This window comes from Ceratotherium simum, chromosome 29 (assembly GCF_057802395.1).
Source record: "Ceratotherium simum simum isolate JZ-2026a chromosome 29, ASM5780239v1, whole genome shotgun sequence".
Lineage (NCBI taxonomy): Eukaryota > Metazoa > Chordata > Mammalia > Perissodactyla > Rhinocerotidae > Ceratotherium > Ceratotherium simum.
In genome coordinates, this window is record NC_141928.1 from 33,694,192 (window position 1) to 33,706,384 (window position 12,193).

Here is a 12,193-nt window from a genome sequence, read left to right on the forward strand (position 1 = left end):
AAAAGGCCAGGGTGAAGAGCGTAAGGTAGGAACCAGCCCAGACTCATTTGAAGGCAGCCTGACTTGGAAAATAATATTTATTTGCTTATAGGCTGTGTGGGAAACAGGAAGCATTAAAGCTGATGATAAAAGACAGGCAGGTGCAGCTGATTTACTTCCAGCCACCACAGTCTCAACCTGCCTAACGGGAGTGGTGATAGTAACAACTTGTAATTACACAGCGTTCTTCTCGGGGAAGCTCAGGGCTCTTGACAGACACATTCACATTCGTCTTCCCAACAGCTCTGGAATAGAGGAGACAGCACAGTCACCTTCCTTTTACACAGGGAGAAGCTTACACACTTGTCCAAGGTCATTCAGAGACAGAGAGGCCTGGAGAGATGTAGCCTTGGGATTCTTGTCCAGAGTGCTTACCCATTGGCTATGGGAAAACATATTCAACACCCTAATGAAACATTCGTTTAGTCAGCCTTACTGTACTCTGTAAAATCCCTGTCAAAGTGGCCCATACCACTGGAAACATGAGACAGGAAGGGCCTCTGTATCCTTCATCCCTCCAGACCCCTTCTGGTGGAGAGGGGATCTTTCTTTTGCTAAACAGCACATCTGCATTATTGAAGAAGAATCAGTCTTAACCAGAGAAAGGTTTGATTGAAAGGCCAAATTGATGGTCTACCCCAAGAACCTCAAATCCCGGATCCAGGAAGATCCTCAATCCTTTCCCAGGATGGAATCTAGAATTAGAATTTCTGGCCTTGACTACAAGGAGCAGCAAAGAAAGTAAGACCTCAGGGGAGGGCTAAGAGAGAGAAAAGGAAAGGGAGGGAGACCCTGCGGAGAAAGGACCCTCAAGTGGGACATCCACCCCCAAGGTGAACCATGTGGATGGTAAAACGTTGTTTAGCACAAGCCCTGGACACCCTTGGTGTTTGCAATTGGCTACTGGTATGATTGTGGTTTTATGACGCTTGTATTTGTACATTCTTTCAGATATTTCAGGGATTAATAACAAGGATAGGCAAGATTCAGAACGTGTCTCCTAAAGCACAATACCACACAGCGTAAAAGGAGATAGAACTCTATCAGTCTTAAACAAAGCTGTGAGTCTTGTTCCAATTACCAGAGTTAAAAAAAAGCTTTCTACTGCACCTCCAAAAAAGTCTTCACAATGAAAGATACTCCTCAAGGCACATGGCTTAGCACTGGAGTCTCGGGATGCTAGCTTCTTCAACCACGATCTTGAGCCAACCATTGGGCTGTTCTCAACTCCTAGGGAAGTAGTTCAGTGATATTGTCCCCTCCCTGAGGAAGACACTTTACCGTTAGGGAAATTTTGAAAGCTACTACCTGATTTTTAGAAATCCTACAGTCTGAAATGTGAAATCAATGAAAACACTATGTAGTTTTGTTTTGCTTATTGCTCTTAGATTTGAAGCATAAGATCAGGGGCTTGGGATTAATAAAATGGTGGCTACTCCACCCCTTCCCAATTGCTGATTAATAAATCCAAAGGAAAATACAAAAGAAAGGGAAAAATCAGCAATCTGAATTAGAAGAAACCAGGAGAGAAGATTCAAGAAAATTCTGCTACATAGACAATAGATGAAGACAAAATAAAATAAGGAAAAGAGCATGATCTGTCTAAAAAGAAAGTGACCAGAACCCAAGGAAAAAGTCACAGACTGCCTCCCCACCTGAGCTCGGAGCTGCAGGGGTGGGAAGCAAGAGCCAACCATGGAGTGGTAACTGTGAGGCAAATTCACAGTCGCCTAGGTAATCTCAATTATAACTATAGATACAGATATCATTAATAAAACATTAGAAAATCAAATCTGTCAGGATATTTAAAGAATAATACACCATGATAAAGTAGGATTTATTCCAGCAATGAATGCAATTATGGGCCAATATTAGGAAATCTATAATTCGTCATGTTAACAGGTCAAAGGAGAAAAGCCATCTGATTGCCTCAATAAACGTTTTCTAAAAAGCAATTGATAAACTTTTAAATTTATGACCTAGAATTAGAAGAGTGTTCCTTAATACAATATGGAATTCTACAATTAAATTAATTGGCAACAGAATACTTAAATACAAAACCCTGTGGACTTTTTTATTAACATAAAGAATGAGACAAAAATACCCACCATCACAATTAATATTTTAAAATCCTCTGTTAGTTCTAGGAAATTAAATAAGACCATTAGAATTAAAAAGAAGTATAAATATTAAGAAAGAGGAGGAAATTTTATCCTTACTTGCACATAATACAATATCTATCTGAAAAAAAAAATCCAAGACAATCAATTGAAATAAATATTGGAACTAATATGAGAGCTCAGTAATATGGCTATTTTAAATATATATGTATATTTTAAACAATAAATTTTGTATATATCAGTTACCTTTATTTTCTCCCCAGCTAGAATCCACTTATGTTGAGAAAGCCCCCAAAAAGTGAGGGTAAAAGAAAACTAGACACGTGAACATTTCAGGAAATGTAAAGATACCAAAAGAGCACCAGTTCTGTATCTTATAACTTCCAAATGACGATGGCAGGGTTGAGAAAGGTAAGAAACATCTCAAGGATCAACACAAATGGTTACATACAAGTGGAAACAAACAGCATCCCCCTCCCTTTTTGTCAAAATATTCCCAAGTTTCATAGTAAATTGAGTCTTTACCATAGTGTCCCACATCCATGCATCAACCTGCTGATCAGAGCACAACTGTATTTAAACTTGAGTTTATAGATGCCATTCCTAAGTCTGTTCCAGACCCCCAGTCACAAATAGGTCACCTCACTACCAGCCCTTCACAGGTTTCAATGGTAGGCTCCTCTAACCTATATAGCAATGGTTGTCTTCCTCTTCCTAAACCTCTAGGTTTATTCTTTTACTTACTGTTCAAACCCTGGTCCCTCATCAATTCATGAACAAGGAAAATTTTGTCTTACTACTTTTACTTGGGAATTAAAATATGCTACCCACTCACGGTCTGCTCTGTGCATTTATTCATTCATACATTTATCCAACAAATGTCTATCCAGTGCCAACTTGGCTAGGCACTGTTGCTGGTGGCATAACGATGAATAAGTTGGATAAAGTAAAGGCCCTCACAGTGTTTATAGTCTAGTGGGAGATTCAAACAAATTGAGAGGCAATCACGATACACTCAGTAAACATGTGCTAGGGGAAGCACAAGGTGCTGATACAGTAGAAAGTAGGGTCATCCAACCCAGGTTGAGTATGGAGGTGCAGAGAGACCTGAAGAATGAGTAAGAGATGAAAGGCAAAGCATAAGGTAGGGGTGGGGAGTGGAAAGAGCATGCCTCATTTTACTCATTTCTGGCACAAAAGACAGCCATACCTTCACTTAACATTCTCAGACCCAATAGATGAGCTTCTAAGAGTTGGAACAGTTTTAGCTGGTACAGATACCATGTTACATGCAGTGTTTTATAGCTCCTTGGAGATCTCTGACAGCGCTCTAAATAATCCTTGTGGAACTAACAGAAGTTTCAAGTAGATACAATGAATTCTGAGCAGAGTGTTTTTAACAGCCTCTTTCTCCTCTGAGGCTGAAACCCCTTTCAAGGGCTGCTGGAGCAATCCTGGTTGTTAGATGACAACCCCCATGGTTACCAAGGATGAGAAAGGCATAGGAAGAAAATACTGTTTCGGTCATCAGTAAATGTTTGAACTCTGCTGGGCCTGACAGCAAAGCCCCAAGGACAAAGACAAATTTTATGATGTAGGCTTTTCCCATCAAGGCTCACGACTAACTAGGTTTTTTAAGGCTCACATCAGGGTCTGCTACCATGGTCCGCGTTTTAAATATGTAGCCTAGAGGAAAGCAGCTTTACAGATTTAGAAAATCTTACTATCTTTTGTCGAGGAGAATCAGAATGTTACAAAGCAAAAATTTTTGCTAATCTCCTAAGAACCAACAATTCTATCTAACTCTAGCTGCCCCTCAGCTACTACAAACACCACTTTATTAATACATTGCTGCTAGCCCCTTCAAATATTGGTTAAATTTTAAATAGGAAAAACATGTTTATTATTGGAAAGTTGTTACTATGATGCCTTCCTAACCTTAAATATTTACATACATTCTGTTGATTCTGAGAGAGAACATGCATTCTGTTCAGCCTGAGAGAGAACAAATTCCAACATTCACTCATATAAATTATGGTAAAATTGGTTTGAAAGCCAATTTTTTTAAACAAAATATATTTATTGCTTAAAATGAGACATAATTGTCGACCTCTAGGAATAAGCAATTTCTGTAAATTCCATGACAAGGAGAACATAATTACTTTCCCTCTAAAATCAGGAATAAAATGAGGATGTCTGCTGTTACCCCCACATACTAACATTGTACTAGAGTTTCTAACTGAAGAAGTAACGTTGTCTTTATCCAAAGACAACGTGATTGTCTGTGGAAAATCCTAATGCATCTACAAATAAGAAAGAAAGAGAGAGAGCTACTATTAAGTGAATTTATCAAGATCAATATGCAAAAACCAACTGCATTTGTATGTATATGAAATACTGAAGGATAAATCTGATGAAAGCTGTGTAAGACTTGAATACCGAAAACTACAAAACATTGCGACAGGAAACTAAAATAGATGTAAGTAAATAGAGAGATAAACTGTGTCCATGGATCAAAAGATTCAATATTGTTAAGATACTAATTCTCCCCAAATTGATCTATAGATTTAATGTAATCCAAGTCAAAATTCCAGGAGACTTGTTTGCAGAACTTGACAGGCCAATTATGTAATCCACCTGAAAATGCAAATGGCCTTAGAATAGCCAAAACAATTTTTTAAAAGGAACAAAGTTAGAGGACTTACCCTACCTGACTTGAAGACTTATTATAAAGCTACAGTAATCAAGACAGTGTGGTATGGTCACCAAGATAAACAAACAGGTGAAACAGAATAGAGAGTCCAGTAATAAATGCACAGATATATGGTCAGTTGATTTTTTACAAAGATATAAATACAATCCAGAAAAGAACATATAGACTTAACAAATGGTGCTGGAAAAATATCTATATGAAAAAAATGAACTTCAATCCAGAACTCACAATACAGGCAAATTAACTCAAAATGAACCTAAATGTAAACCTAATACTATGAAATTTGTAGAAGAAAATCTTTGGGTTAAATGAAAATAATTTTGATACAAGGCCAAAAGCGTGATCCATAGAAGAAAAAGATGAAAAATTGGACTTTATCAAAGTTAAGGCTTTGGCTCTTCAAAAGACACTGTTAAGAGAAAAAACAAGTCACAGACTGAGAGAAAATATTTGCATATTACATATCCAATAAAGGACTTGTTTCCAGAATACATAAAGAACTCTCAAAACTCAATAATAAGAAAATAATAATAAATCAGCAGAAGATTTGAACAAGCACATCCTCAAAAAAGATAGACAGATGGCAAGTAAACACATGAAAAGATGTTCAATTTCAGTAGTCACTTGGCAAATGAAAATTAAACTGCAGTGAGATAAGTGCCATACACCTGTTGGAATCACTAAAATTGGAAAGACTGAACATATGAAGTTTTGGCAAAGATATGGTGGAATTAGAACCCTGATAAACTGCTGGTGGGAATGTGAAATGGTACCACCACTTTGGAAAATGCTTTGACAATTTCTTAAAAAGTTAAACATACACCTACTATATGATCCAGCTATTTCATTCCTAAATATTTATCTAAGAAAATGAAAGCATATGTCCACATGAGAACTTGTACACAAACGTTGATAGCAACTTTTTTTGTAGTATCTACAAATATTCCTAATGTCCATCAACAGGTAAATAGATAAATTGTTGTAGATCCATACAATGGAATACTACTCAGCAATAAAAAGGAATGAACTATTGATGCAGACCACAACCTGGAAGAATCCCAAAATAATTATGCTGACTGAAATAAGCCAGACAAAAAAGGGTTCCTGTATGATTTCATTTACATAAAATTCTAGAAAATTCAAACCAATCTAAAGCGACAGAAATCAATGGTTGCCTTTAAAAGATGAGTTAGGAGAAAGGAATTACACGAGGACAAGAGGAAAGTTTTGGGAGTGATGGATATGTTCATTATCTTGATTGTGTTGCTAGAAATATCATTGGTGGATATATATATCAAAACCCATGAAATTGTACACTTTAAATATGTGCAGTTTATTATATTTAATTATAACTCAGTAAAGCTGTAACAGAAGAAAATACATACACATATATATCAAAGTGTTGACAGTGGTTATTTTAGGGTGGCAAAATTAAGACTGATTTTTATTTTATTCTATATACTTCACTTTGTTTCATGACTTATAAATAAACATATCACATTTAAAATCAGAAAAAAAATAGTAACTTTTTCTACTTTATATTGAATTTAAAATCAGAAAAATAACTTACTGGTTTTGGTCTGTATGCTTTCATTTTTGCATAATTTGTAAACAGTACAAATATACAATTGAATATTCTGATTTTTTCACAAAGCATTGTATTATAATCTTTCTAACATATAACAGATTTTTGGTTATATTTTTTAATAAACCCACAATATTCCCATTGTGTTGCTGGACCACAATTTAGCTAATCATTCTCTTTCATTGGGTGTTTACATTTTCCCCTCTCCTTTTTTTACCCCTCTTGTTGTATAGTTAACTTTCAAAACCACCTTCATGCACATAACTTTTACATTCTTTTAAAATACGTTACCCAATTGTTTGCCCAAAGAGAGGCATCACTTTATATTTCCCTCAGAGATATATGAATGTGTTGCTTTTATCATAATCTTATCAGTATTGCGTGACTTTTTGTTTTGTTATTCTTTGGGTTTTTAGGGGGAGGAAGTGTCTAATTTAATAAGGCACAAAATGAAACATCAATGATTGTTAACATGGTTAAGCATTTTCCATGAATTTGTTTACTATCTATATTTTGTCTTGTGTAAATGATATTATCATTGTCTTATTACTACAAGAAAACAGATACAATCAATTATTTCAAAAGGAGGTAAAACAAAGAATGAAAATGCATCTGTATAAAATAAATGAGGGAGGAAATGATATATTTTACTAAAAAGGATTAGTGATGACATCTTTAGGTAGATAGAAGATAACACAACAAACATATCACCTGTCATGAACTTCCTAAATCCAAGAAACACTCTTCTGGGCTAGGGGCAGTGCAAAGTCAAATGCTTCAGAGCTGTGAATAGAGCCAACTTGGGGACGACTGCGGCAAGCCAGTGAGCAACGCACAATCATCCCTCATAGCTAGTCAATTGTTATCATGTGATAATGTACCATCAGATCTTCTCATTTGTTTTAAAGATGTCTGAATTCTTGATTATAATGTGAACTCTTCCCCATTTTAAAAATAGTACTAATTAAATACAGAACAAACTTTAGATATTCCAATAAAACATATCTAGAGACTGTTTTGGACCTGCAGGCTGCCAGGTTTCTACTTCTGGGTTGAGCCTAAGCCTGAACATCTTTCACTTGAGTTCCAACACTGCTCGTGAGCCTCCCCCACTGTGGTGAATTGTCCTCAACAAGAAAGGGACTAAGACTTTCGATGAAGGACATCTGGTTAGTTATGGCATATTGGACACACGTGCTTATCTCTATTCCTTCCTGAAACTCCACTAATGAGAATAAGGAAATAAGGAAGTAGAATTCTGCAAGGACTAAGAGAACAGTGGAGAAAACCACAATAATCAAGATAACAGGAAAGAAGACAACACAGATGAGAGTTGCCAACGAAGTTGGGAAAGATGGAAAATAAATGGAGGATTTCTCATAGCTGAGAAAGCTGAATACCAGAACCTGCAATGGAGGGTGAAAGGAGAAGAGAAGCAAACCACTTCATACAACAAGCCCCATAAAAACTTACTAATTGGTGGCACCAAGTATATAAAATTGCATATGAAGTGCGGGAATGAAAATATGAGGATTGGCTGAATGTCTGTACAGGTGCAGTCAGACAGAAAATTAAATCTGTGAAGAAATTATACCAGAGATTCTTCAAACCCGAAGACACTAGACAAAGTGGAAGGTGGGGAAGAGGTGCCAGGCTAAAAACAAGGGGCGTAAGTGAAAAGTCTACATTCTGAATAGCGAGGTTCTCGTCCCACCTCCCCGCATTGCTTAGATCCAAGAGCACTGGAAACCAAGCATATAACCCACAATCTCCAGGCAGAAGTTCGCAGAGCCCTGAATAGCCCCAAGAAAAGGCATAGATACTGACATATGAGGATCCTCAACAAAAGGAATCTAACAACCAGTAATTCTTCACAGAAATCTGCTACACCATTGACCTCAAAAAGTAAATAAATACCTCTAACATAGTATTTCTTATGAAACCCTAGGGTTCTGAAGGTGTCACTAGGGGCTCTGTGAAAGATCATGATTCAAAAAATAATAACAAACATCAGTTATGAACTTCACATGCCTTGTGATAAAATGATGGACAATGACCCAACAGCCTCCTTAGCAATTTAGTAAGAGATCCTCCAGCAGCACACTGTAAGGTAATGTTTATTGCATTAAGACCATTCCCAGTTTTTGACAGGACACAGAAGAGGCTGCTGATAATTGGTGAGTGCTACAATGCCTGGAGGTGACGATGGTAGGCTGATGACATCATTTTCCCTCCCAAATGACTTTACCCAACCTCTATTCATGGGCTGCTTGTATGAGTAAATAAGTTCTGCTTGTATGATTAAAAAATTAGATGGAAATTTTCATTCTGAAGAATGAATTTTGATGTGCTGTGATTTAATTGCTTCCCAGCCATTTTGCTATTATTTTAAATATTGCAAATTGTGGGTTGTAAAGGTTAGAAATCAATTGTATTATGAAGCTTTCGCTTTTTTGTGATATTTTGCATAGTTATTAATTAGGTCTTTCTGTTTTATATTTTACTAGCATTATATTTTACAAACATGTCTGAAGCCCCAGATGGTTATTTTTGAAGATGAGGTATGAGTTGGAAAAGGAGAATTCTAAACCTAAGCCAATGAGCAATTCCAATAAGATCAGGGATGAAGAATTACAACCTCAAGAGTCATTTCACTGCACTAGTGCAACAGGTGATCCAAAAAAAGTCCCCCCATTCACAGAAAGACAACGAATATTTTGCTATAGTTTTCAACTTTCAACATGTCTGAGCAAATTTTTCTTATTTAGCAATCATCAAGAGATCATCTCATTTTGGTTGAAAATGAAATATATGTGTGCTTATCTCAAATCTGACCTAGACTTGAATATATGTGCAGAAAGAAAGAAGCATAGGTTTCAAATTAGTTAGATAAATTTCATTTCTTATTTTTAGTTTCAAAAATAACTCTTTTATGCCTATATACTCCCCTAAGAGAGATAAGAGAAATCAACACATATTTATAATAATTTGTAATTGCTAAAATTAAAAATTAATCCTGGTCATGAATGCAGTAAGAAAATCTTTTTGCAAAGTCTTGTATAAAGTTGTATCTTACGATCCATTTTATTCATATTGCTTTTGCTCATGGTTGTAAAAGCACTAATAATCAACATTGTCAATAAATTTTCATGTTGTAAATACCATTAATTAAAATAAATTTATAATCTTTTCTGAAATCTACAAAGCCCATATTTAGAAAAATCAACTCCCATGTTGTCTTGAACCAGTTATTGAACAGAATTTTATGTTTTGGGGCCGGCCCCGTGGCTTAGCGGTTAAGTGCGCGCGCTCCGCTGCTGGCGGCCCGGGTTCGGATCCCGGGCGAGCACCGACACACCGCTTCTCCGGCCATGCTGAGGCCGCGTCCCACATACAGCAACTAGAAGGATGTGCAACTACGACATACAACTATCTACTGGGGCTTTGGGGGAAAAATAAATAAATAAAATCTTTAAAAAAAAAAAAAAAGAATTTTATGTTTGTTTCATGAGTTTTTAAAATTTATTTAGAAAGGGAGAAAGATATTAATTTCAAGAAAAATAAGCTCAGCTTAACTATCTGATTGTTTCAAGAAAGGTTGGATAAATAGCCATTTTTAGTTTAAAATAGGCAGAAAACTATCCTTCCAATACAAGTTATATCACATATCATATCTCATTAGCATTTTATATAGTAGAAATTTGTAATAATACTTTAGGCTATTTGGATAAAGTTTTAAAACTCAAGTAGGCAATGTTTAAAGAAAAAATTCTAAAGTTGCCTCTACCTATATTACTGACTTACAATAGAGTTGATATCCTATACAGGAAAGGGGAACTACTCACAAAGAGTAAGCTAATGTGTTGGACAAAATAAGCAGATCTACAGAAAAATGTTATTCTCTACTCAAAAGAGCATTGGAAATTATTATTAAATTATTATATCAAAATTGTGTTCTCTCAACATTTAAGAAGATGATATATTTCAAATATTTCAATAATTTCAATTCAATATAATTTTCAAAGATTAAGAAAATAATATAAATAGTTGAATGATATTTTTTATTAAGCAAATAATTTTTCAAGCATTCAAACATTTCTGGAGATTCCAGGCTGAACATGCTGGCTGAATTCTACCCAGACAAAGGTCTTATTTGAGCCCTGCTCTAATTTTTTTTTAATTTGAATATTAAGTGGACATTCTAATTAGCCACAAGCCACACAACCACTTTATTGTATTACACAAAATCCATTACACTCAATTACAGTGCCTCAGCCCTGTAAGCATTTGAATTGTTGAACCTTAATTTAAACAAACAAAACAAAACAAAAAGCTATGAGGTAACAAGTATATCCAATCTTTTACAGTGAGTCAAAGGGAAATGAATCTAGAGTGTGACTGGATATATAAGACAAATAAAAGTTACACTCTGTACAAACTCTTCAAAATATATTCAGCATAATCAATGAATATTTATACTCTGTATCTTGGTTAGGGAGAAGGGAACAAGAAAAATCCTACCGGTATGGCCCCATGTTCAAGATACAGAAAACACTGATCATGGTTGTAACTCTGTCTGTATCTGCTCAAGTCATCTACACTTAGAGCTTCAGCATCTCCATCTGGAAGTAGAGATAAGGGTTACCTTTATTATAGTTGAATTAGGAAAGCTTAGTTTGGAAGAGATGGGAAAGTTCTTTAAAAGGATACATGAGGGCCGGCCCCGTGGCTTAGTGGTTAAGTGCGCGCGCTCCGCCGCTGGCGGCCCGGGGTTCGGATCCCGGGCGCGAACCAATGCACTGCTTCTCCAGCCATGCTGAGGTGGTGTCCCACATACAGCAACTAGAAGGATGTGCAGCTATGACATACAACTATCTACTGGGGCTTTAGGGGAAAAAATAAATAAATAAATAAAATTAAAAATAAATAAATAAATAAAAATTAAAAAAATAAATAAAATAAAAAGGACACATGAACACTCTTAGTACATATTATAGTCCTAATATTAGTGTATTCAGGAAAATTCAATTAGGTATTAAGACTCTGCTATAGAAAATCCATTTCTCTTTTCTCAATCAAAGGACAATTTTCGAAGGAAAGTTACTTTTATCCCTAAATAATCCTTTCAGGTCCCTCTGTCTTGTGACATGTCAGGTCTCAACAGCTTTCAATGTGAGCTCCTCTAGGGTAAGAATTTTTGGTTGTTAGGGGCATTCTGTAGAGCTCCTCAGATACCATAGATGACATTAAGAATTCTTTAAAAAATGTCTTTTTCCAAAATACACTGACACCAGTAGGGTTACAAACCCACAAAACAGAAAATTTTTAAATGTAGAAAGGAGTAAAAGAAATTTACTACTTTGTAACCACCTGACAACTATTTCCTTTTTCCACTCTCATATTGCTAATGGCAACAAAGAGACTTATCTACTAGTTAATAAACAGGTGAAAAAATACCACCAAGCAACTATTTATTTCATAGATTTATAAGCTCTGAGCCCATTGGATATGTTGGCAGCACTGGGTACTTCTTGCCACTGATTCTGCTTCAATAAATCCCAAGCAGTTCTAGAATATCAGCATGTCAGGGAGCTAAAACCACTTCCTGTCACATTCATTTGTCATGCTTTTTCTTACCTCCTCAGATGAGGAGACTCTGGAAAAAAGCAACTGGGTTAGAAGATATTGACCTTGCGCAGAGGCTTTCAACGTATATAGTTATTGGTCAAGCAGTAG